The following is a 26,929-nucleotide window of genomic DNA, read 5'->3' as shown; positions in this document are numbered from 1 at the left end:
AATAATGCAAGATGTGCTCAGAAAAGGAAATGCGTCACACGACCCAAAGAGTGAAAGGTGGGAATAGCAGAGGGCCAGGGAGGAAAAAAACAGACGAGTGGAGCGGGAGTGCGGGGTCCTGGAAAGAAGAGGGGGGCACTTTGTGAGCGTCTATGAGGAATGGGAAGAGTTTTTGATTTTTGAGCGTTATGAGGGGAATACCGGGAGAATCCCGTCGGCATGGGTATTTCGTTGTCATTATATGTGTATTTCGTTGCCGTTATCCGGGGAATATCGGGGGAATTCCGTGGCAATGAGAAGACAGTGAAAGGAAAAAGGACATTTTACACCTACAGTGATCACATCTACTAGGCAGGGGGTAATGGGCCTTTGTACCACTGACCATGGCAAAAGGTCATGGCTAGTGGGCCCCAAAGAAACATATTGGTGTACCATGCACAGTGGCCACAGCTGAAGGCCATGACTAGTAGGCCCTGCAGAAACATTATGGTGCAACTTGTGTAGTGGCCACGGCATAAGGCCAGGGCCAATGGGCCCCAAATAAACCTATTGGTGCGACATGATTGGTATAATATTTGTAACTAAGCCTCCAAGCTTTCGCTTTACCTGTTTATATCTGTAACTAAGCTTTAAATATTCGTGTTATGCTCTGTACCTAGTTACCTAAGGGTTTGGTGTGCCCTACAAATGAATAAACAAACAAACTACATGTACATTGGCCATGGCCAAAGGCCATGCTAGTGGGCCCCAATGAAACCTATTGGTGCAACATGTACATGGACGTAGGACATGGAGGGGACAGGGGGGACAAATCCCCCCCACAATTTTAAGTGGACGGATATACTGGCATTTATCCCATCCAGAATATGCATACTCGAAGCCCTTTGATGAAGCAATTTCTACTGCGGCCTGAAGGTAAGTACTAAGGCAAATGTGTGTGTGCCTGTCTCTGTGAGAGAGAAAGCTATACTGTTCATGTGCAAGTGCTATAATGGTGTGTGAATGTGCGATGTGAACTGGGTCAAATTGGGCCATACGATTGTCTCGGCACCAATGAAAAAGGGGCCCACAGTTGCAAATTTCCATTCATTCCTGTAGTCCTTTGGCATCTCCTCTTGCAACTCCCATCTGAGAACATGCTGCACCCCTTACAAGGCCCCTACACTACCTGTCTCGGGAACCAGGTGCTTATAAAAAAGACACAGTGGTGGCGCCACTCTTGGGAATTCATTTCTCATATTTATTTGCTCTGGGTGCTCAGACACCTGTAGTTCAAATGGACGGGCCACTTTTCAATGGAGGGAATATTGCTCCAAACCTCGCTTGACAGCTTGGCGATGCCCATTACCAGACCATGTTCTCATGAGTTTGTCTTTTGCAGATGCAACACTAATTTAATCACATAAGACCAACATTTCATTCCCAGCTCCTGTCCGTTGCTCAATCTGACACAATTAATTTGCTAGCTGCGTGGCATGTCGCGCCCCTTCTTCCTTAACCTTTGCTGTCTGATCATTCGCTAGCGGAAGGATGCATAACCTCTAATTACATGAAAAGAGCAAACGCTCCACACAGCGGTCCAATTCTCTACCTTCCAAAGGCTACAGTTCCTAACGAGGCCTGCGCCAGTATGGCTGAACTCTTGCTCATGTGGTACATAGCCCTCATATTATTACAACATGACCCTTACCCTATTGCGCTACTGAACCCTTCAGCTACCTTTTTGTCCGCTTCCAAAAGCTTTAATATAACATCGTTACGATCTGCTTGCTACAACCCAAACACTAAGCCAATCACTACTACGAGCTACAAAATGTATTATGCATGCCCTAACTCTAACCTCTACCTATAATATGCAACATTATTATATTGTTGCTTCTTCTTTCATCATGTAAGGGTTTGCAGTGCTTTCTAAAATATGTCAAAGCTTAACTACACATAACACATGTGCAGAACTGCCAACCGAATGGCAAAATACCAACACTAAATAACCAGCTCTCTTTGCTAATACAATATGGGCAGCCAGAACCGTTTTCCATAGTTGGAGCATTACATCTGCATCCTAACACTCCCGCCTTTAGTTAATTCATTAACTAATCTTGCTTTCTACTCGCTGTAGGAATCCTCCTTGGGCACCCACACCTTACACACATGACATAAGCTTTCTCCACGCTGGGCATATTCTTCAGGGGTACAGGTCATAAAGCAATGTCCCAGTACCCTGCAAGATATAACCAGTGTTATACATAGATCTCTGGGTCAGGTGGGGGTGTGTGAATGGGTTCCCGGGGGACCAACTGGATGTTCTAACCTTACCATATTGTGCTTTATTTCACCATTCCATTTCTCTGTCTGTGTGTACACATGTTTTGAGACAGGGGTGGTCTTACCTGTTGTGAGGGTTAAGGACATCATCATTGCTCCTTTGGTTAATGTATTGGGCAGCATCATAGAACACACTGACAGGAACATAACACAACCAGTTAAAGGACAACAATGGAAACTAGCACTTTTATGGCTAGGCCCAACCAGGAAGGAGCCCTTGAAAATAACAAATCCAGTCAATCTTCTTCTCCCACCCCAGCTTCCTTCTGCATGGGAATACACACATTGTGCAGGGTCCCTTTAGAGTCGGTCAGGGACACATTATTGGAGTCATTGGGGGGGTATGTATGACGCCACAATTTTTGTGCTAGATCGAACGGTTCCTCTCTTTTACACACAAAATAGAGAACGTGCTCTACAATGACCGCAGATAAAAGTAAGAATTATGATGACAAGTATGTGAAAGAACTATTGACAAAAGCATCCTTCTTGCTAGAAGAAGGCAAGGGTCCATTGGCCACAAACCTTAGCAAGTGGGTTGAACTGTTATAAATAAAAAAAAGAATAGTGCACACAGAATTACATGGTTCAATAATGATTGAATACCTATGCTTGGGCACCTTACCTCAAAGCCTAATAGTACGGAACGAACCATCGTTATTCCTAGATGACAAGCAATTTATGTTGCAATGGAGCTATATTGCTAACAAATGTGGGAGCGACTGGGTAATTTTAATCATTGATACAGCTTGGGAAATGTTGATTAAAATTACGGGAGATCTGGATAAAATGGAAGACGAAATCAAAAAGCTGGTCCCACTTGACACTTAAAAAAAGCGACTGGAGGAAAAAACACATGAAATTGCTGAATTCTAAATGTACTGTTCAAAGGATCTCATATCAAGGATTAAAAAAGATCTAATACAGTTCTCCCATGAGAATGCATTTCATTACATTAAAGACGGATATGTTACCCCCAGTTTCCAAAAAGGGGCCAAAACGAGCAAAGACCAGGAAGACCAGGCAATATCTCCTATAGCTTGGGTAACTCTAGCAATGGGAGCAACTATGGAAGTAATTACAAAGGCCAGAGACCCTACAGGAATAGGGGCAGACAACAAAGAGGGAGTAACCGGAATAGATGCCCACAAAAGGGCAGAGGTACAAATAACCAATTTTTCTCAGGCCACCTAACCCACAACAACTACAGGCATCCACATTGGTCTCTTTTTTAGACCAGCGCACAGCACTCAACAGTTGGGAACAGGAGGAGAAGAGAACGCAAAGCTATCACCCTTACTAGTGAACCTGTCTAAATATATACCCAACGACATAGAAGAAAGGGTCCTCAACAAAGGACTGGGCTTTGTACCCACCACCACATACTACAAATTTCAAACTCGTATAGAAATCGAGGGTCTATTGCGTAAAATTCATTTAGGCCAATACTTCCATGATAAAACTTATGACTCCCCCCACCAATGAAAGCGATTACGGAACAAAAATCACTATTTTATCCCACGGTGAATTGCAGGCCCCCAGAATCAATAGTGTACGCTACAATAGAGAGGCATGACATTACAGCACTAGAGAAACTCAAAACACCGGTAGTGTATCACAATTTCAGCAATGAGGAGAAAAAGGCAGTCAAAAGTTTAGCCACCAACAATGAGATAGTGATTTGCAAGGCTGATAAAGGCGGTGCAGTTGTCGTATTTGATAGATCGGCTTATATCAGCTCAGATCACAGAACATCCTACAATAAGACTGGCTGGCCTCATTTTAGACAAACTGGAGAAAGCTTTACAGAGGGAGTGGATTTCGAATCAAGAATGTGAGTATCTTAATGTTCAGAAATCATCCACCCCGAAATTCTACACTCTACCCAAGATACACAAGTCTCTGATCAACCCCCAGGGTAGCCCAACAGTATCAGGGAAGGGATCCTTACTGGAACCTTTATCTAAGTTTGCAGACAAATACTTGAAACCCTATGTCGCAATCATGTACTCGTCCATTCAGGATACTATCGAGGTCATTAATTTGATAGAAAATCTACAGTTCAATCCAGATACACAACATGCTAGCCTCAATATTGTACCTCTCTATACGTGTATTCCACAGAAAGACACACTCGAGGTCCTTGAGGAGGTCCTTCTTACTAAAAGGACTACAGGCTCAACTCCCATCAGCTTATCCTGTGGTGTGCAGAAATGACACTCACAAAGAACTACTTCTGTTTCAACAGAACATTGTACCACCAAATCCATTGTACAGCCATGGGCTCTCCGGTTGCCCCTACTGCTGCAAATTTGTAAGTAGAATTTTTTGAGACCCAACACATGTATCACTCTTCCTATCCATATTTGGATAATATTGCACTGTGGCGTAGGTTCATCAATGATATCCTCATCATCTGGGAAGGATTGGAAAGTTCATTTTTAGAATTTATACAATGGATGAACCAACAGAACCAGTTTTTGAAATTTACATCAACGTACAGTAAAAGCAAGATCAATTTCTTGGACATTTCTATCTGGGTCGACCATCAAGAACAGGTGTCCTGAAAATAAGACCATATCACAAACCCATGGGTAGGAATGCCCTATTGAGCTTTGGAAGCTGTCATCCAAGACATACACTGGAAAACGGTCCGTTTGGCCAGTTCCTGTGGCTCAAACGGGATAGTTCACAGAACCAAACGTTCTTATCAGAAGCCAGTTTACTAACTTCTAAGCTGTTAATGAGAGAATGCCCGAAAAAAATTGTGAGACGAGCCTTCAAAAGATCCATGCATAACAACAGGGAAGCACTATTAGAATACAAAACCAGAAGCAAAACTGACGCCAAGATTGTGTTTGTCAGCACGTTCAACACTCGGTCCAATAAAATCACTAAGATTATTAAGAAAACATTGGCACATACTGGAAGGGGGAGATTGCCCATTGCCAATACCATTGTGTGCGTACAGGAGAAGTTCCAATCTTAAAGAACTCCTCACCAAAAACGATATTTCACTGAAACCTAATGTGTAGAGAAGCATTACTGAACAATGGGGGATGCCCGCCTTTTCGGGTCATTCACCATGCGGACAATGTGTGAATTGCAAGTTTACTTGTCGTACCAAGGAGGTAGACCTTGGACTCAAAAGACCCTGGAGACAAACTGGGTTTACCAACTGCAATTCCATGAATGTCATGTATGTGATTTGGTGCCCATGTTCCAAAATTTATATAGGAATGGCCGAGCGGAAAGCAAAACAACGGATCAGTGAACATCGTAGTTGTATTAAGAATAAGGTTCTGACAGCCCCCCTGATGAATCACTTTATAGCAATGGAACACAATAGTGATAGATTAAGGTGGACTATTTTATGGCATCTGGCAAAATCCCATAATAGTGAATCAGAAACTTTTCTTCAGAGAACAATGGTTAATTTTTCTCACCAAAGCGTCCGAGATAGGCCTGAATGAACTAACTGCATGGAACAACTGTTAGAATGAGAGTATTATCATAAACTAGAACGTCCCAGGAATTAGATGGAGTTGTTGGAATATATGCTCGGAGTTGTAGGTTATTTCATATGACTATACAAGGTGTTTCACACCTTCACTCACCATGTAGACACCACGGAACCACTGTTGCTCCATTGAGATATGATTGCAGGTTTCAGAAAATGTCTGTTTTCCCTCCCCACGCTTTGGCACTACGCGGCTGGGTCCATGGGCAGTTATTTTTACCTCGTCATGAATGTGAATGGTTTTGGGAGCGCACATTATGATCCCTGTCCTATTTGTCCTGTAAGGTATCGCGGAGCATGACCCATGACAAGACCAGAAGGCAGGGCAACCATTAACCCCGGGCTAATCCCAGTCATGATACTATAGTTTTAACTGTTGGAACATAGAGCCATGCACTAGCACATTCCACCACGGCTACATCATCAAGTAACGGACCAATCGCTGACATTACGCATTACGTTATTCGTCAGTCGCATCACATGACTCAGCTGTTTTAGGTACTATACCTACAGCGTTGGGACAAAATGGGACGGCGAAACCGACATTGAAGACGCAGGCACTTGTCGGACACTGGAAAATGAAAGTAATTATTCCGGTAATTGAAGAGTGTGCTGGAGCAGGGCACTTGTGCAATTAGTTTAACAGATATTTACTATGGGCAAACAGTGAGTCATTCGTGTCATACACTTGGCTTTTAGAGGCACGCAGAGACTTCCGGTCTATGAACTTGATTAACAACGGACACAGGGGTGGATGGTAGATCGCCACTTACCTGTACTAAGGACCTGTCTAATTAGCAGCAGCAAACAACCACCAGAGGAACGAACCCGACAGAGCTGCTAGAGAGATTAAGGTAAAAAACGTGTGCACCTGTTGTACGTTCAGAACGTAGTGCGCAGTGGTCATTAGCGGAGGAGACATAAGAGTTAAGATGGTCTAGAATTACTAGAGAACTGCTCCAATTCTCACCAAGGCAGGCGATTCATGTCTGACAGTACTTATGTCCGTTTGGACCTAAGCTTAGCGACCAGAGTCTGATTACATATTAGAAGGCAGAAACATGCAGAGAACCAGACCGTTAGTTGGCGTCCCTATTAATAGTTGACTGTTGTTGTTTTTTGATTTCTCTTCTCTCCTAGAAATCTCGGTCTAAATATGAGACCCCCGAACAAACATGTGTAAAAAGGATCTGAACATTGCCTTTTTTACATGGTAAGCCTAACGTGGGTAGATACTTACTCCCCGTAGGTGGGTGGCAATTAATCACAGACAGTGATGCTGATTGCTACCTTTCTTTTCTCTCTTTTCTCTCCTCCCTTTTCCCTTTAGGTTTGGACCTTGTATTTTCCACTCAATATATGTGTGGAGTTGACAATCGTTTTTCTGATTGCACACTGACATAGGAAGGCATTGTAGTCGTTGGGTCTACTTTAAATGAATTGGAGTTGGTTCCCCTGAGGAAGTCCACAGAGATTAGTTTTACCTTATGTGAGATGGATGAAACCTGTTGGGTCTAGTACACTGTAAAGTAAACAGTGTGTTCAATTTCCATTAGGTTGAATATCTATCCCCAAAAGCAGATACAGGGGTAGTTGTCTCTTTGATTTTGGGAATTCCAGCAAGGCATCCTATAACAGAGGAGCTGTCAGGCTCTGCTAACCAATGCACAACTTTATTTGCACTTTCTTGTATTTTGCAGATAACTATTGTACTGTAAGGTTTTCCTGATAATACACCACTGTTGATTTTTAGATTTGTATAGGAAGAGTGTTTTATGAATAATTGTATGTATTCTTTCTCACACTAGGGGTATTTTTTTAGAAAGAAAACAATTTTTAACCATTAATTGTGTATTAATTGTATGTTGGTAAAGTGTTTTTATGTCAGTCTTTGCTAGATGTTCATTTTTACTTGTGTTTTTGTGATGAATTGTGTGATTAAATTTCAATAAAGTGAATGTTTAAGAGAAAACTCCAGACTTAGGACCTATTTGGTATACGGACTGAGCTGTCCAAATTTAAGAAGAGGGGAGAGATAGACACTCAGATTCTTTAGTTGGTGATTGTCCCTCGGTTGAATTAGGGCTAAATCCCGGTGTCTTAAAATTGGCCCACCCTGTCTCTTCTTGGTTTAGTTTTGGGTATTTAGGTATATGGGAACTTCATATCTTCTTACATATGCTCCCCTCCCAGGCCTTGAGGAGATCTAAGATATGTCGGGTCTGGAGTGTCATCAACTGTATGGCCCGCAATTCCTCCGTGATCAAGTTAAGGCCATGCTCAATCTCATTTGCGATCTGCAGCATTAGCACCTAGTAATTTGTAACTTTTTGGAGTTTGCAGCAGTTTGAATTCCTGGAGCGAGCAAGGACACAAAAAAGGTCTCTGTCATCGTGAATATACAAAATTGGTCTGGTGTTGCCTTGAGTTTATCTGTTGATTCTTGAGAAAAGTAGTGGAACATTTATAGCAAGGGGAGCTCATTGATTAACGAGTATGCTGGTGAGGGGCACAGTTGTAAGTGGGGTGGTTGTGGCACATTTACAACAGTGAGGTGAGCATCGAGCATGATGAGAACCATGGAATGTGATGTTGACAAGGAACACACCCCTTTCCAAGATGGCAGAAGGTGGAGATATGCTTAGTTCCCAAGGATCCAATACACATCAATGAGCAATGAAGTCCCTCCAGTTACGTCTGGTATATGCAATGTCCTGTTGCATGTTGCAGCGCTCATTGGTGCCAACAGGTACACTGCCATTGCCCCTGAAACACAAGGAGAAACATGTAAGTATCTGCACTTTAGCAGGCCATTAATTCATCTGTATCCAGGTGAGCTTCGGCACATATTTATTCCATACATCATAATAACTCTCGCTTATGTGTGCCACCAATAGTCCCCCTGCCTTGCAGCTCACCAGCCCCCCCTCCCATCTGTTGTTGGAAAACACAGAACCTTCAAGTTTTAGTAGTGGTCTGAGTTGCCACTGCACTTGCTCGTTATTTTTAGAACATTCACTGGTGTCTGGTTGTAACACAGTGGCCTCAACCATGTGTCATCAAAACAACCATCCTACCCTACATAGGGTTAGGTGCACTAAGAATTGTGCTCTTAGAGGTGCCAGTTGCATGTGGGATCAGGGAACAGATGTAGCAGACGTCAGTTGACTTTGTTCTTCACACCTCCCGCTTATCATTATACTGAAGGATATCCATATAGGAGTGCTGCAATATTCAGTGTCCCCAGTGTCCACATGTTCAGTATCCCTATATTCAGTTTTCGTTATAGTCAGTTTCTCTTTTGCTTCTGGGCATTGATCGACTCCTATTTTCTAACATACGTACTACTTCAGTGTCATTATATGATGATATGATATGATAGTTTATTTATATAGCGCCTATACACAATGTGTTTCAAAGCACTTCAAGGAGGGAGGGGAACAAAGAAAAATACAGTTACATTCAGCAAAAGTCCTTGAAGCAGTACAGAATGTAAAAATAACTATCATAATAGGCCTGTAGACATTTCTGATAGTGCAAGTGCATTGAACAAGTAAGGCAAGAGGTAATGGATAGAAGGAGAACAAAGCAAGCAGTAACATTACTATGTCTGTCGACAATTTACGCAGTGCAGGTGGTAACAAGAGGAGGGGTGGGAGGGGGGCAAGGGTACGGAGGGGAAAGGAGAACAAGGCACGATACTGAACAAAAATGTCGGTGACAAATTTGAAAGTAGGGGAGGGGGGGAGGAAGAGAACAAGGGGGGAGGAGGGGGGACAGACAAGCTGCTATCGAGAGTCATGGAACTAACGATAGGAGTAAGTGCTAGGAGGGAGAAGTCTGAGAGGAGGAGAAGGAGTGGGGAGTAGGAAGGTAGTAGAAGAGGATGGATGTGAGAAGGTGGGAAGGGAAGGAGGCAGGAAGGGGGTGGAACGCAGCGCAAAGAGGGTGGAGCAGCCAACTCAGGGGGTGAGGGGGGACACAGGCACTCACGGAGGGGCAGGGGGGGCACACTGGCAGTCACGGAGGGGCAGGGGGGCACACAGGCAATCATGGAGGGGCAGGGGGGCACACAGGCACTCACGGAGGGGGAGGGGGCACACGGGCACTCACGGAGGGGCAGGGGGGCACACGGGCACTCAAGGAGGGGCAAGGGGGCACGCGGGCAATCAGGGAGGGGCAGGGGGGCACACAGGCACTCATGGAGGGGGAGGGGGGCACACAGGTACTCACAGAGGGGGGAGTAGGCACACGGGCACTCACGGAGGGGCAGGGGGGCACACGGGAACTCACGGAGGGGCAGGGGGGCACACAGGCACTCACGGAGGGACAGGGGGGCACACGGGAACTCACGGAGGGGCAGGGGGGGCACACAGGCACTCACGGAGGGACAGGGGGGCACACAGGCACTCACGGTGGGGCAGGGGGGCACACAGGCAGTCACAAAGGGTCAGGGGGGCACACAGGCGGGCACACGCACTCACGGAGGGGCAGGGGGGCACACAGGCACTCACGGAGGGGCGGGGGGGCAAACAGGCACTCACGGAGGGGCAGGGGGGCACACAGGCACTCACTGAGGGGCAGGGGGGTACCCAGGCACTCACTAAGGGGCAGGGGGGCACACAGGCACTCACGAAGGGGCAGGGGGGCACACAGGCACTCACGGAGGGGCAGGGGGCACACAGGCACTCACAAAGGGTCAGGGGGGCACACAGGCACTCACAGAGGGGCGGAGGGGCACACAGGCACTCACGGAGGGGCAGGGGGGCACACAGGCACTCACGGAGGGGCAGGGGGCACACAGGCACTCACAAAGGGTCAGGGGGGCACACAGGCACTCACGGAGGGGGGGAGGGGGCACACAGGCACTCACAAAGGGTCAGGGGGGCACACAGGCACTCACAAAGGGTCAGGGGGCACAAAGGCACTCAAGGAGGGGCAGGGGGCACACAGGCACTCACGGAGGGGCAGAGGGGCACACAGGCACTCACAAGGGGCCAGGGGGGCACACAGGCACTCACGGAGGGGCAGAGGGGCACACAGGCACTCACAAAGGGTCAGGGGGGCACACAGGCACTCACGGAGAGGCAGAGGGGCACACAGGCACTCACGGAGGGACAGAGGGGCACACAGGCACTCACGGAGGGGCAGGAGGGCACACAGGCACTCACGGAGGGGTAGGGGGGCACACAGGCACTCACAAAGGGTCAGGGGGGCACACAGGCACTCACAGAGGGTCAGGGGGGCACACAGGCACTCACGGAGGGGCACACAGGCACTCACGGAGGGGCAGGGGGGCACACAGGCACTCACGGAGGGGCAGGGGGGCATACAGGCACTCACGGAGGGGCAGGGGGGCACAGGCGCTCACGGAGGGGCAGGGGGGCACACAGGCACTCACGGAGGGGCAGGGGGGCACACAGGCACTCACAAAGGGTCAGGGGGGCACACAGGCACTCACAAAGGGGCAGGGGGGCACACAGGCACTCACGGAGGGGCAGGGGGGCACAGGCCCTCACGGAGGGGCAGGGGGTCACACAGGCACTCACGGAGGGGCAGGGGGGCACACAGGCACTCACAAAGGGTCAGGGGGCACACAGGCACTCACAGAGGGTCAGGGGGGCACACAGGCACTCACGGAGGGGCACAAAGGCACTCACGGAGGGGCAGGGGGCACACAGGCACTCACGGAGGGGCAGGGGGGCACACAGGCACTCACGGAGGGGCAGGGGGCACACAGGCACTCACAGAGGGGCAGAGGGGCACACAGGCACTCACGGAGGGGCAGGGGGGCACACAGGCACTCACGGAGGGGCAGAGGGGCACACAGGCACTCACGGAGGGGCAGGGGGGCACACAGGCACTCACAAAGGGTCAGGGGGGCACACAGGCACTCACAAAGGGTCAGGGGGGCACACAGGCACTCACGGAGGGGCAGGGGGCACACAGGCACTCACGGAGGGGCAGAGGGGCACACAGGCACTCACGGAGGGGCGCAGGGGCACACAGGCACTCACGGAGGGGGGCCTGCGATCCGGCGTACCGCGGTGGACAGCGGTAGACAGGGCCTTCGTTGTGGGCCTTAGGTGGTGCGGCTGGCTCCCGCCTCCTGGTTGCAGCCATTGGCTAAAGGGGCCAATTGCAACCAATGGGAGAGGGGGCAGGGGCTGGCCCACCAAAGCAGGAAACAAATCACATATTCTTCAAAATGGCAAACAAAACAAGACATGGAAGCACTTACTAACTAAAGAAAAATAGAAAGAACTCCTGTTAAGTGAGCACCTGATGCTCAAATGCAATTATTCTCTAAATATTATAACATACACTTCCAGAGTTGTTGTTTAGTTCACAGAACTTCAATCTCAATAGGTAAGCACTTACAACCTTGACGCTGTATTTCTGTGAGGTTTCAAGACATCTGAAATTCAAAACTGCAATGTTCAGCCAGTGGGCCTGCATCACTGTTCTCATCTGAGGCCGTTCCTGCTATGGGCACTGTGGAAGAAGTGCCCACCTTTTTATTCCTTGAAAGGCCCTCAAGGCACCAAACCATTAAGTAGCTCCTCCCACATTTTTCCCGCTCTTTTCTGAGCTTGCTTGGTGAAGATTTTGAAAGTATAGAGAGATGGTTTTCTGTAGTGGAGATATTGCAACAATTGCTCACCTAACATGGAAGCACTTACTAACTAAAGAACTATAGAAATAACTCCTACATATTCTTATACATATACCCCCACTTCATATGACCCCACCATATCATTTGTACCAAAAGAAAGGAAAGAAAGAGAGAGAAAGAGAGAGACATATAATACACAACACATTCTTAACCCAATGTGTCGCTCCTGGGAGCTGTAAAGGAAAATTAATACTTGTACATCCAAAAGGACGCAGTCTTTGCAGAAATTGAAACAGTCTGTGGAAAACACTAATCTTTTAGGGCTGTCCCTCCAGTGTGTCCTGGGGAAAAGTGCTGGTATTAGTGTCCTTCCTGATGTCTGTGAGATGTATCCAATATTTGAGTCCTTCCACTTTCACAGCTGATGTCGTAGAGTAGACCACTTTGCAGGGCCCCTGGAAGTGCTGGTCATTCCATTTGCTGATGAATGATTGAACAAACACAGAAACTCCTGGGAAGAGCTGAGGTTATTGCAGAGATGTTGGGTCAGTGGTATCTGTTGCAGCCGGCTCTGGTGGACGTGGTGCAAACTGTGGAGACATCATTCTTACACATTGGGTTAAGGCCCTAAAATAGCCCTGAAACTCATCCCCTAGGATATCTGCTGTTTTGTGGTTCGGAGGATGTGCATGCAAGTGTGAGTGGTGTGTGCAAACTTCTGCCTGTCACTATTTCATGAGGGGTCAGGTGGTGGTCTTTCCATGGATGATTCCTGATGCTAAACAAAACTAGGGGGAGGCAATGAAGCCAATATTTCCCTAGAGAATGTCAAAAGCTTCAATGGGTGTTGTTTCAATAAACTATTTAAATTCCACCAAATTCTGTTGGCTTGCAGGTGGTAAACTGAACATAATTTGGGATTTATTTCCATTAGGGAAGTTATTTTATTAAAGGTATTTTTTTAAAAAGTGCATCCCATTTTCTGATTTCAGGACGCCATATATTCCCCAGCGAGGAAATACTTTGCATACCAAAAATGTTGCTGCCAATTTGGTGTCAGGCTGGGCAGAGGGTCCTACTTAAATCGAATGAGAGAAAGTGCATTCACAAAGATCAAATAACAATAGTTACTACACTGTTAATCATGTCAACATAGTCAATGTAAAGCTCTCGAAAGGCCCCTGAAGGTCTGGGCAGACGTTTATTTCAATGTTCTTAGGGTATGGCCTGTACTGAAAAGGTGGCAGGTGGTACAATTAGCTACTAAATGATCTATATGCTCCTGGAGATTATGGTCAAACCAGTCCTCCTGGATATTAGCAGCAATATATTGTTTAGATGTATGTGTAGGATAGTGCAATTGCTTTAAGGCCACTGTAAGCAATTCTTGAGGCATTACTATATTACCTGTTATTTTGTGTATCCAGATTAGGTCAGTAGGTGAAAGGCAACATCCTCCTTTTGTCCACAAGTCCTTCCCTTGTTGTGGCGCTTCTCTCTGTAGTTTCATTATCTGTGCCAAGGGGGTTGAGGCATATTGTGAGGGCAGCTGCAGCTACTGAAAAGCTATGTTAGGCTATTTTTTAATGTTTGGTACTCTAAGTATGCAGCTTCCTTCACTGCTTTATCTGCTGCATCATTACCACAAGAAATTGGGTCTGTGTTATGTGCATGGGCCATCCATTTTACTACAGTAACTACTGTGGAACCTGTTGAGGCATCAATTAAAGTAGCTAATAATGCTGCATACTGTATGGGTGCTCCATCTGATTACTTCTTGAACCTTCTGCTGTGTCATCTAGACAATCCTGAATGCACAGGGTAGGTAACATATGCAGAGTCAGAATAAATGGTACCTGGGTTGCCTTTTGAGATTTCTAATGCTTCTATGAGTGCTATAAACTCAGCTGGGTGTGCAGAATAGTGTGCAGGTAATCTCTTTTGTATCATGCCCTCGTATTCCCCATCCACAAGGCTTACTATTGCTGCACCTGTGTCTCTGTCCCTTCTCTTGATCAATTTATGATGACCCATCAACAGAAAGTACTTCTCCCTTCTCAAGTGCATCCTCTCTGATCTTTGCCATGTCATCTTCCGGACTGTCAAATGTCACACAGTCGTGTGACTGTACGGGTTCTGAAATGAATGTCTCAGGGTTCACTGTGCGACACCTGACAATGTAAATTGAAGAGTTGGACAATATGACCTCATAGCCAGACACTGTCTGTGTGGTGAGGGTTGATTTGGACCTCTCTAAAATAGCAAAAACTGTGTGTTCTACATATAATGTTACTGGCCAACCCATGGTGATCAGTGAACATTTCTCAATGGCAAAAGCTGCTGCTAACAGAGCCTGCTCGCATGGAAAAGGACCCTGCATTGCTGCATCTAAAAGTCCACTGTAATAGGCCAGGGGTTTATTTCACATGGATGTGTGTTGCTTATGGACAGCTGTTATTAGTAAGCTATTAGAATGTGAAAATAGAAAAAACTCATTTGCATAATTAGGTGTTGCTAATATTGGAGCATTACTGATCACATTTCCAAGTTCCTGAAAACATGTGATCATGTCTCCTGTAGAGGTGATCATTCCCTTAACCTTTTGTGCTTCTTTCAGCCCTTGCAACAAGGGATTGGTGTAGCAGGAGTAGTCAAAAATAAAATCAATAACCTGCAATTATTGCTCAGTCCTAAAAACGGTTGCATTTGTTTAACAGTGGTTGATTGGGGTGTGTTTTGCACTTAGGCTGCTCTCTCTTGAGTTACTCTCCTTCCTGCTGAGGATATTTTTTGCCCTATGTATAATCCCTCTTTCTGGCAGTACTGAAATTTCTCTTTATCTACTTTGTATCCATTTTCTGTGAGTAATCTCAAAAGTGTCACTGAATCCTCCCTACATTGTTCTTCTGTGGGGCTGCAGACCAAAAGGTCATATACATATTGAATGATTGTGCATGGAACTTGTATGCTACTTAAATACATTTGTAAAACTATGTTAAAAATACTTAGAGACTCACAGTACCCATGAGATAATCTTGCGTGCTGAAATGGCCACATTAAGTAAACACTGTCAGAGATTGTGAGTCTGGACGCAGTGGAATAGAGAAGAACGCACTCTTGAGATCAAGCACAATAAAGTTTGCTGCTTCCATGGGTATATTGCAAAGTATTTTAGTGGGGTTGGGTACCACTGAGAATTCTGCCTTTACAATATTGTACAATGAGCACAGGTCTTGCACCATCCTCCAGGATGAACCGTTTGCTTTTTTGACTGGGTATATAACCGTGTTGCATGGGGACGCTGATGGCTGTATTATGCCTTGTTGCCATAGTGCTACAATGATGCCATAGATCCCTACATCTGCTTCCCTTGACATGGGGTATTGCCTTACTGTGGGTAACACTGCACTGTGTTTAAACTTGATGCAAACTGCCCCTATGCTCTTCAATAATCCTAAATTATGGGGGTTACTGGTCTATACATTACTGGATACCTTCTCCATATCTTCCTGTAAGTGTGATGTCATTGCTGTGGTAATGAGCATAGTATGGGGCACCTCTCTGTGTTAAATCGAAACTTGACATGGAAGGCACATTTCCAAAATAATTTCTTCTGTGTATTTGGTGTCTTCGAACAACTGTTTGTCTGTATTGTCTCACAGTGTTTGTATTGGGTCAATCCACTAAACTGTGCGCCATTCATCCCCAATCCTCACCTGTCCTTAATAAAATTACTCTCTCCTTTTTCGTGATTACTGCTTCCAAATCCTGAGGGACAGCTGGTCTGAATAGAAATTCCATGTGCACTTGCCCCAAGGTCTTGTCCTTTATTCCTAAAACCCGTCCTAACAGAACTGTCACCCTATAAAGAAACAAATCTGGATGTATGGGCACTCCTCTGGTGGCACTGTTGCTGTAAAGTGCTCTTATTATGGCTGCAAACCCAGCATTATATATGCCTGGTGTTGTGCACTCTAAACCTTGCTCAGTAAATGCAATAGTCATGTTTAATTTACTAAGGAGATCCCCATCTAAAAGGTTTACTTGAGTGTCTTTGGAGTACAATAAGGGAGTTGACAATTCTTGCTGGTCCATAAACGGATTAATGAAATTTACCTTGAAATCCAGGCATGGATGTCAGCCCTTAGCCATTGTCTCAATGACGAGAAGACAGAGCTCTTGATCTTCGGATCACACATAAGGATAAACCAACTCGACCCCCAATACTCATCATTCAATATCGATGGGAACTCTGTCAAAGTGGCTAAGGAAATCAAAACTTTGGGAGTGTACCTAGATTCCACCCTCTCACTCAAGAAACAACTGAGCACCACTGCATCAACTACTGCCTATACCAACAATCTGATCAATGCCTGCAAAGCATTTCTCTTCGCCTAAGAGCTCCATCAAGATTGCCAGGCCCTTGGTACCTTCTAAGATTGATTATTGCAGCACCCTTTTCCTAGGTACCTCTGAACAGAACCTCAACAGACTTCAAGTCTTACTAAACAACGCTCTAAGATCAGCGTTAAGTATCCCCAGATCCAGCCACATCACCAGTCTCAGACAGAATGCCAGCTGGCTCCCGGTGCACGACTGAATCTCACTTCACACCATAGTCATTACCTATAAATGCTTCTCTAACTCTGCCCCCAAGTACCTATCGGACAAATTCTCCAAACATCAACCAGATAGACCCACTAGAGCCCCATACTCGCACTGCCTCACTATCCCGAGGAACAAACTTAAAAGAGCAGGAGGAGCTAGTTTCCCAGTCTTGCCACCAAATGCTGGAACTCCCTTCCTCTAACCATCAGAATTGAACCTGCATCTGGACCCTAAGAGCCAAAGTAAAGAGCTGGCTCTTTGATAAAAAAACACTAACTGCCGACCTCCTCTACCATCACTACCTACACACCTATGCCCATCTCAGCTGCTTTATTGCCTGTATCCTCTTTCCACATTGTCTGCTTATATCCCTATCCACTTGCACTGCCGTCTTACCTGACAAAGGAAACTTTCCTTCCCTAATCCTGGGTCAACCATAAATGTAATTTTATTTTCCCTATTCTCACTCCTACCTGGGGTTCCTCTTCTGGGTCGATAGTGACTGACAGAACTGGGCATGCCAGAGCTCTCTAAAGGCTGTCCTATTCGGGATAGGTGTGTTCCAGGAAGCAGAAAAGTGCTGCCCCTTAAAATGCTACTCTTGTGTAATGCATTACTGTACCTTGTGCTAGATGATTATCATTCCATGGCTGGGTCAGGGGTCTGTGTAGGGGAATTTTGCACGTATGGTGTATGGTATTCAGGGCTTGATACTGAATTGGCTGTGTGGGCGATGGGTACTTAAACTACTGTTATTGTGATGTGGCGGGTGGACTTTGGGCATATTGGGTAAGTGGAGGCAACATCTTTGATAGCAGGTGATAGCTGTGCGCAAACTCCGACCCACTATGGGAGGCGCGTGGATCATAAGAATAAGGTGGTCTGTTCCGGCATTCCAGCACAAAATGTTCCATCTTCCCACAGGACCAACACTGTCCTCAAAACCAGGGCCTTACCCCTCCAAAGTGACCCCCTCTGCTTCTTTGAAACCCTACCCTTCTCTCTGGAAACCTCCCATTTCCCTTCTGTAATTTGTGCACCCAGTAGCCCCTTACTGCGCCTGCCTCAGGTTGTGCTGCCCTTCTGTGGGGCTATAAATCATAATACCTTCCACGCCAAACGTAGCTAATTATTTAGGCACCAGTCTTGCCTATGCCTTTTGCACTTGTTCCATTATCTCATTCTCCTTGTCTTGCCGTCTTCTACAGTGAATTATTATATGGGTATGCATTTCGACCCATCCCTATGCTTCAATACCAACCACCTTATCTAAATCATTCTGCTCTTCCTTGGGAAAACCCTTATGTAACATATAATAGAATGTAGCGTTATTCTTGTCCAAAGCTTCCCCTGTCTCCACTCGCCAGATCTCCTGAATCTGGTCAATATACAGCTCTGGGTCTTCATCTGACTTTATGGTCTGGGCCATGATCGAATGTATGTCAGGTGTGTCTGGGTAGGCTAACACAACAGTGGTGCTCCATCGTGATCCTGACTGTTCATCTGTGCACCTGCCTACCCCATCTTTTTTTAATATTTTGCCTGCCGGTTCTCCCAGCAGTGCAGCAATCAAGCTTTTCATGTCCCCTACAGCTAACATTATTCCTGCTGTCTCTTTTTCTAGTGGATATGTATATTGACTTGCCTGCCCCCGCTGTGAGAGAGGTTAATGTCCTCATTAAGTTGTTCCAATCTATGTGTGGCCAGGGCACTTAGTGTGCTCTGCCTAGTCCCTTATGTAACAATGGCACCTGTGCCCCCATCTTAGTCGTCTGTGGTGTTCTCCCTCCTATCTTGCCTTTTGCCAGGGCCAGTTGGTCCTGACGTTTTCTAAGCCTCGGGCCACATGGTGTCCCTGCCCTCTGTTGCATTACTTCATCTTCCAACTGTTCTTTTTCTGCCGCCCAGCCCTCTTCTGCGACTTACTCCTCTCTGTTAGTGCCTACGGAGTCATAATCTACACTGTGGCATGTGTGCCTCCCTGCAGTGAAACCTCTCGTTCTTCCCCGAATTGGGGTACCCCTCATATGTTGTTACTTAGATGCCTCTAATAAGCCTGCTATCTATCTCAAAAATGATCTCTCATGCCCTCCACTGATCTATGCCTATTGAGTGCTCTGCCCCTCCCATTGCCCCTTCATCACTTGCGCTAGCTCCCCCTGAGTTATCTTTAGTGCTGCTTCTAATTCTCTCTGCGCCTTATTCTCTGCTTCCATAATCAATTGTTCTCGTGTTGTATCGATACGCCATGCTGGGGTTTCTTGTTTGGGCTCATTGGGGGGTGCATACCGGGGTGTGTACCCCACAGTGGTCTGTAGAGGGAAGTCCCCATAAGGGGGTGGGGCAGTTGGGGTGATGATATGTGTGAGTGCTGGATCTTTTCAAGCCCTACTGCTGTCAGGGGCATTCTCCAAATCTTTGAACATCTGCCATAGTTTGAGTATGTCCTGCTTACTTTTCAATTGTTTTCCTTTATATTTTGATGTTAAATAAGTATACATATGCTCAAGAATCACCTTGCCATCCATGCCCTCCTTGGGCCAAGATTGAAACATTTTTCCCTCGGTCCCATGAACCCACTCACGATAATACTTCAAAATGTTCTCCTTATACCGCAGCAACACCACACACATATGTTCCAGTGCAGTACTCATACTCCTTCTCAAGTCCAATCTTATTTAAAGCCCGAAATATACCAACCACCAGTCCAGCTGCATCTTACTCACAACCTTCCCATTACTTTAACAAATTCCATGCACCTTTTCACACCCACAATCCAAACCCTGCACATTGAGAAACCATCGCCCCCACTCTTATTTATGCAAATAATAAGACAATCATCAATAAAAACACACTTATTTACACAATGGTGTAGACCCTTCCTCTGTCTCCTTTCTCATGAGGGAGCTCAACCCTCCTCACACTGCCTTCACTACCGGGCGGAGGGATACCGGGTCCTCTGTATACTGGACCATCACCTTAATTACAGCACTGTCTTTTATCGTCAAAGAGGAGATATGCCATTTCTCTTTTATTACTATTACTCTACTAGGTCATCTTTCCCCCCCCTGGCATGGGAGATACATCTTCCTGCTACTCAAAAAGTATATATCACCACGTGGACTTTCCTCACACCCATACACACCCAAACTAAAGCTTGCAGCCCCTCCTGTTTTTCCTGCAAGAGTGCATTCACATTGTAAGCATTCTTCCCAGTTCCTCCAATGCGGTGGTCTCCTCCAGTCACCTGCACATTCGTGTGCAGTGCCTTGCTCCAAGGATCAGGTAGGCCTTCTGGCAACCCTGCTACTGCGGACCTCTTCAGAATGTACTCACGGATTGATCACTGCAGATGGGTGCCGCAACCCAGGATGAGTGGCGGCAGAAGCCCACAGTCTCACAGAGGATCTGGAATCATCTTTGGGCCACCAAATTCTGTAAGGAAGACCCAAATCCGATGGATAAAAAAACACTCCAGAAGAGGTCAATAATGAGTGCATGGCTTGCAAGAAAAAACAATCTTTTATTTTATGCAAATTTATGTCAGTCAGTCCCATAGAAGTCAAAACTGAAACCATACTAGACATGGCTGCATCCCAACGAAAGTCATGACCAGCATAACATGGCACGTTCCCGTTGATATCCCTCATAATACTATGTCCCCCATTATGCCATTTGGTATGTCATTATGAATACCTTCTCTTATAATATGTATGCGCTCATGGGCTTTGCAACGGGAACGCGCCAACTAAACTTTAACTAAAGTATTTTCAGTGAATGTCAAGGGTTTTGTTAGACCATCGTTTTTTTATGTGCCACCTTATGTTCCCTCAATATGTTTCTATTAAACCCACTAGGTGGCCTCGGCCAAAGGCCGTTGCCACTTTCCATGTCTTTTGAGTCTTAGCCCACTAGCTAAGGCTGGCCTTTTGCCATGCCCACTCTGTATTTTAAAACACTACCAGGCCACTAGCCATGGCCTTCGGCCTGCCTAGTTGCCACGGTGCAAGGCCCACTGTATATTTTACAACACTACCATGCCACTAGCCTTGACCTTCAGCCATTTCAACTTTCCACCCTTCACCTCGCTGTAGATGTCCAAATAGTTTTTTTCTTTTTTATCTCTTAAAAAAAAATCGTTTCACCCATAACTGCAGTTATAATAGCAATGTCCTACTGATAGCTGAGGTTATCTGTGGGCGTCCGATATCTGAGGTCATTGGGCAAAATGACAAAAAAAGTAAATGTTTCCCTGTCCTGTCAGTCACTCACCAATGGCCACTCTCCTCTTGGCATGCTCCCCCCCACTTCCCTAAACTCATGTTTATCTGCCTAGCCCTCTCCCATGCCCCCCAACCCTTGTTGTTCCATGTGACACACTTTCATTCTTGATCTCATTTTCTTTTGTAGCCCTGGTTATTCTGCAAAATAACTTTGACAACGAGAAAACGTTTGTGCTCTTAACTTGGTCCCTAGCCCCCTCCAACTTCCTAATTTCACATGGTGTCCTCCCCCCACCTACCCCAACCCTATCCTAATGCCATTGCATCGTTTTCCTCCTCCAAATGTCTTTTTTCAGCCTTTTCTTTTTTGGGTAGCCATGGGTATAACCACAGTTATCTCTTGCATCTAACAAAAAGGTGTCTTTTTCATTTCTGAAAATCTTCTCTGCTGCAAAGCACTATGGGAGTTATCACTGTCATTGTTGACCTCTTTCTCCGTCAAATATTTAAAAAAACATTGGACTCGGATTAATGCTTGGTGCCCAAGTTGTTTCGTACCTGGTCCAATTCCGTCAAGTGGTTTTGTTTGTGGGCTTCAGGAAACATTTTATTTTCGCCTACATGGGAAAATGAATGGGGACTAGGCTGAAACTGCGTTTTTTTTGTTTTGTTTTCTTAATAGTGGATCTTTCCCACAATGTCCAGTCTGGGGGGCCATAAGTACAAATGTTTGCAAACTGTCAGCCAAATCTGTCATACGAATCAAATGTTCTAATCAATTCATTTTCGGTTTTCCTATGGAACTGGATACTCAACTTAACTGGTCGCTGCACTATTAAAAATACATAAAATGAGTCTCTAAGTGCGATATTTTTAAGTTAAGTTTGAAATCGCTACAAAGTAGAAGTCACGTTGGGAATGCCAACGTTATCGTGGAACCTATCATACCTTTCAACAAACACTGCACATAACTAAAAATAAAATCAATTTTAAAACCATCATTGCTGAAACCCTTTTGGAGTGCTTGTAAATGTGTTAATAGTATGCGTTGATTGGTTTGTACAGTGGAAAGTGGAGAGAAAGTGATCTGCGGTGCCAGTGGGGAAGCACTGCAGTTTTTCTTCTGTGTCTACTTTGGAAGGTGTGGCTACTGACACGTACCTTGCACCTGATCATTTAAAATCTCCAGCCTTCTGCGGAACGCGGAGCGGAAAGTGGAGAGAAAGTGATCTGCTGTGATCTCGGGACTTGAGGGAGCCGAGAGCTGCGGATCACCATATTACATCCAGATCCACAAACTATGCGGACGGTTTTGATCGGCAGCATTTTAGCTTTCCAGCTTTCCAGTCTGAATATGGATCTCGGAGCCCCAACCAAAATTAATAAGCCGAATGATGAGGCAGAAGGGCGACGACTGAGAAGCCATTGTGTACTTCAAAACAGTACTTAGCATGGGAGTGGTCCTAACCACCCGAAGGCCACGGCCAGCATAACTGAACCTTCAGTGACCTCGATGCAGACTCAATGTAACCAGGTCTCGACGCCTGAGACAGCTGCCGACATAGGACTCCACCCAACAGGTGAGGAGGAGGGTGGAGTGGGGAATTGTGCACAAAACATCTGCCAACTTGAATTAACATCGAAACCCACAAGAGACACCCAGAAAATCTCTACTTGCGGTAAAGCTTACCGCGATTTACCAGAAAGGAGATCTAGTCCAGTGTTCGATGCACCTCACAAATTGAGCTCACCCATTGGCGCATGTAGTGGAGAGTGCCCCAAAGAGGCTGACGCTTCCCCTCCAAGGTCCCCAAGTGGGGAGTGTGGAGAGAGCAGGGAGGGCTTGGGTCTCAATCAGAGCCTTAGGCTGGTGGGCGACATGCCATTGCACCAACAACAACGAGATCCTTCTGAAACTATGAACGAGACAGTGGGGGCACGGTAAATGAAAACTTTCCCCAACAAAGAAAAGACAGACAACATCCTAATCCACCAGCTCCCCCCGGGTGCAACACGAACCCCTCTTTCACGGTTTTTGCGGTAGTACATTCCGAATTAGAAAGCCCCCTTGTCAGAGACACATCAGCACTTCATTTAGCTGCTAATGGAGGCGTCGATATGTCTAATGACGTGTTAAAGGATGTGATGCTTGAACCTTCAGGGCAAGAAACACCCCTGAACGTTAATCTTGTGCCCAAACAGAACCAAAAGACGATGCATGAAAGCAACGTAACCGACAACGCAAGTTTTGACAGCTCATCAAAATTGTATCCTACACGAAAGTTTCGTAAACAGGCTTGCCAACAAAAAAAGGGAAAGGAGAAAGTGCCCCGTCAATATACAGTGAATAAGTCGGGGAATCACCTTGCACCAGATGGTGGAAAGAAAACAATAGGCAAATTAAAATTACAGACAAGAAAAAAAGGTGGAATCAGAGCAAAGAAGCTTCCGCCACTGCTGATCTCAAACGCCTTAAAAAACCTTTTCTAGAAACAATGCAAGAGAAAATTGGATTCATCAGTAGAATTGTCTGATGCCAAATTGTTTGAAGGGATACAAGATTTACCAACAACAAAAGCACGGAAATTAGAATCATCAAGTTTGAAGGACGATCAAACCTCTTTTTCGCCCCGACTTCCTCTTGCTCTGAAGAGACCGCTGGGCCAACTCAGACAAAACATAACAAATCCTAACTACTGTTGAAAGGATTATGGCTGAGCTTGAGATCCAGCTTGAAGCAAGCACGTCTATAGCGTCTTTGATGGTGGAACTGAAGAATGTAGACTCTGCTCAGGAAACAATCAATCAGAAACTGTAAGACACCTGTTGATGTTGTGCTCAGCCATACGAGAGGTCAGAAAAGCATACCTCTCACGATGCACAGCAACAGACGCCTCCTCCATCTTCAAAAGTCAATCTGACGATGGAAGTAGATCCGAAAGAAGGAAAAAGGATGACCTTTGTGCCATTACAAACTAATCACATACACAGTACAGCACCTCAATCTATATCTATCGACCAGCCAAGAGCCTTACCTAAGGAAGATGGCACGCCACAGGAAGAAGTAGTGACAGAACTAAATACCCTTCCTCCTAATTGCGTACTGAAGAAAATAGACTGTACCACCCGGACACAGACTGTGGGTAGATCAATGGGCAGAGATTCTCCAGCCATCATTCTTAGCCCAATACATCATCGGAACTCATCGGGGCACAGTCAAAAACCAACCGCAGGCTGAGCGATTTACCCTGCACAGCTTCAAGAGACACCCGAACAAAGAAGCCAGATCTGCTGACGATTATGTCCACGGTAACAATCACACTGGCACCATTCAGTAAGCTGTACGAGAAAAATAATGACTCGTTGAAAGACAATTGTAATCGCGATGATGCACTCAAAGCTCATCTTCCTATAAGGCTATATTACTGCCAAGGAATAAAAATCGACAGAACATCAGGTGCTACTGGAACAAAAAAATGTCGATCTAAAAAGTGTCCAGAATTCACGATCGTCAGTTCAACAAGAAAATCCTCCCTTATTAGAGACTAAACCCCAATCCCTCCTGAGACAGCTTAAGACAACTTGAGCTCTGCCTAGGCCGAGGCAGACCACAAGAGCTAGCCAATGCAACTTAAATGCATCGTTTCACCAAGTGAGTGGTCATGCAACCTCCACGATTGCAAAAACGTAGATTCATCATAATACCATGACAGTCCTGAATAAACCAATCATGACAATCCTAAACCTAAGTCAAGCACCTGGTACAACAAAGCCCATAAATCCCAAAACGGGACCAAAAGAATCCATTGATCTAACTGCTGGTTTTTCTATCTTTGAAAATATGAAAATAAAAGGAAAAACGGCCACCACCAAAAAGAGGCAAGTGTTTCTGCATCTACCCACAAAGGTATCTGCAGGAGCGGAAATGGTTACACCTGAGCAAAAGAGCAGAACTCCAGATCATGGAACTACACCAGAGAAATTGCGAGCGTTACAGAACAAATTAAACTCAGGGCCAGAAATGGCAGATCTGGTGAAATCACCAATCACAGTTGAAGACTTCTTGACTGATCGAGAATTGATGGACTTAACCGTGCATTTGGCCTCAGATCAAGATCCGCAAGAAGTGGATTCCTGAGTTGATGGACTTAACCGTGGATTTGGCCTCAGATCAAGATCCGCAAGAAGTGGATTCCTGAGTTGATGGACTTAACCGTGCATTTGGTCTCAGATCAAGATCTGCAAGAAGTGGATTCCTATTCTCCAATGTTAAGAGACACGAACAACTTAAGTCGCGCTGCGAATGATCCACGTCTTAAATCGGATGAAAAATGAAAAGAAAACCAAAAGAGCACTTGCACGATTTCTAAATCAGAAGGCAAAGATCTGGGCATCCAAGTGATCTGATCTCCAACTCTAGACCATCCACCAAGACTCTAAGAAAACTCCACCTTGATTACGGAGCAGAGTGGTACTCTGTGATCACAACCTACTCAGATGAGTGAAAATAAGGCGAGTGCGAGAACTGAACCATCTGACAGCTAACGATCCAAGATTCATCAGAATCGATCGAAGGATTTGGACAAAAGCACATCTCATTCTGAAACAACAACTGGTCCTAGTGTCCTTAAAGAGACGAGAATCTTTAAATTAGAACAAACCTCTGCCTTAAAGGAAGATTAGAGCTTAAACAGAATAACAGTCCTACAATTACTCTCGAAATTTAGTAAATTGAGAACTTGGAAGATTTCACTTTAATAGAGTCTTATCATCGAGAGCGGAAAGCAAATGCATATCTACACATCCAATCTCTCGCACTGTCCAATCTCCAAACCAGAAATGTACAACAAGCTTGAAAAAAGGGGCTTTCGACTTACAGAACTGGAAAACTCAAGGTCTAGTAAGCCTACTGACTGAATGAAAGAGAGACTGGGAAAAGAAACCATTGCTACACCTCTAAAATGGAAGAACTTTACAAGAACTCTAGATGGGGCAGGTACACTTGACTATCTCTGGACCAAACACCCAGGCTGCTCCACCACAAGCCGCATAGATCTGACCAAAACGATTACATCAGATCACAAACAGAAAATAATAATCTTGGACCTAGATGCCCTCGTTCTACGAACAACAAACCGAGGAACCCTGATCGAACCTCAGAAGATAAGTCACCATGAAGAAACTTGCGGCTCCCGGACAAAAAAAATAAAATAAGAGAACATGAACAAAAAATCCATGAAACTAAAACAATGAAAAAAGAAAATGTTGAAAGTCTTAGAAAAGGACTATGGGCATGTCTGCAGAAAGCTCTTGAAACGAAGATCAGGAGATAGCAACCATTGAATCCAACGTCAGGAAGTTGGAACAAATCTGTGAACATGGAAGACCAACTAAGAGCATCAGCTGTGAAAATGGGATCATGGAATACCAGAGACCACCAACACTTAACACAACCTGGAGGCATAGATTTAGGTGTCTATGATATCCTATGTCTCCAAGAGACCTGGTTAGAATAACAACCGCTCTCAACGGTTACACAGTAATTGTTGCACCAGCTACAAAAGGCCTACTTGGAAGACTGCCGTCAGGTCTTTTATTAGCAATACGAGCCAGGTCTGGAGTTAACCTCATAAAAAA

At 45.6% G+C, this 26,929-nt stretch overlaps 1 long non-coding RNA gene across 1 annotated transcript in view; it reads right to left on the bottom strand.

Annotated features, from left to right (window-relative positions):
* Window positions 1-5,674: 5,674 nt before the first annotated feature.
* Window positions 5,675-26,929, bottom strand: part of LOC138583002 (uncharacterized) — a 99,441-nt gene continuing 78,186 nt past the window's right edge. Inside the window, exon 4 of the long non-coding RNA XR_011305133.1 lies at window positions 5,675-8,611. This is a non-coding gene — a long non-coding RNA (uncharacterized lncRNA). The remainder of the gene's footprint in view (window positions 8,612-26,929) is intronic.

This window comes from Ambystoma mexicanum, chromosome 3q (assembly GCF_040938575.1).
Source record: "Ambystoma mexicanum isolate Mex_15411 chromosome 3q, UKY_AmexF1_1, whole genome shotgun sequence".
Classification (NCBI taxonomy): Eukaryota; Metazoa; Chordata; class Amphibia; order Caudata; family Ambystomatidae; genus Ambystoma; species Ambystoma mexicanum.
Note: the sequence above shows the minus strand (reverse complement) of the source record. Positions and strands in the feature narration are given on the sequence as shown.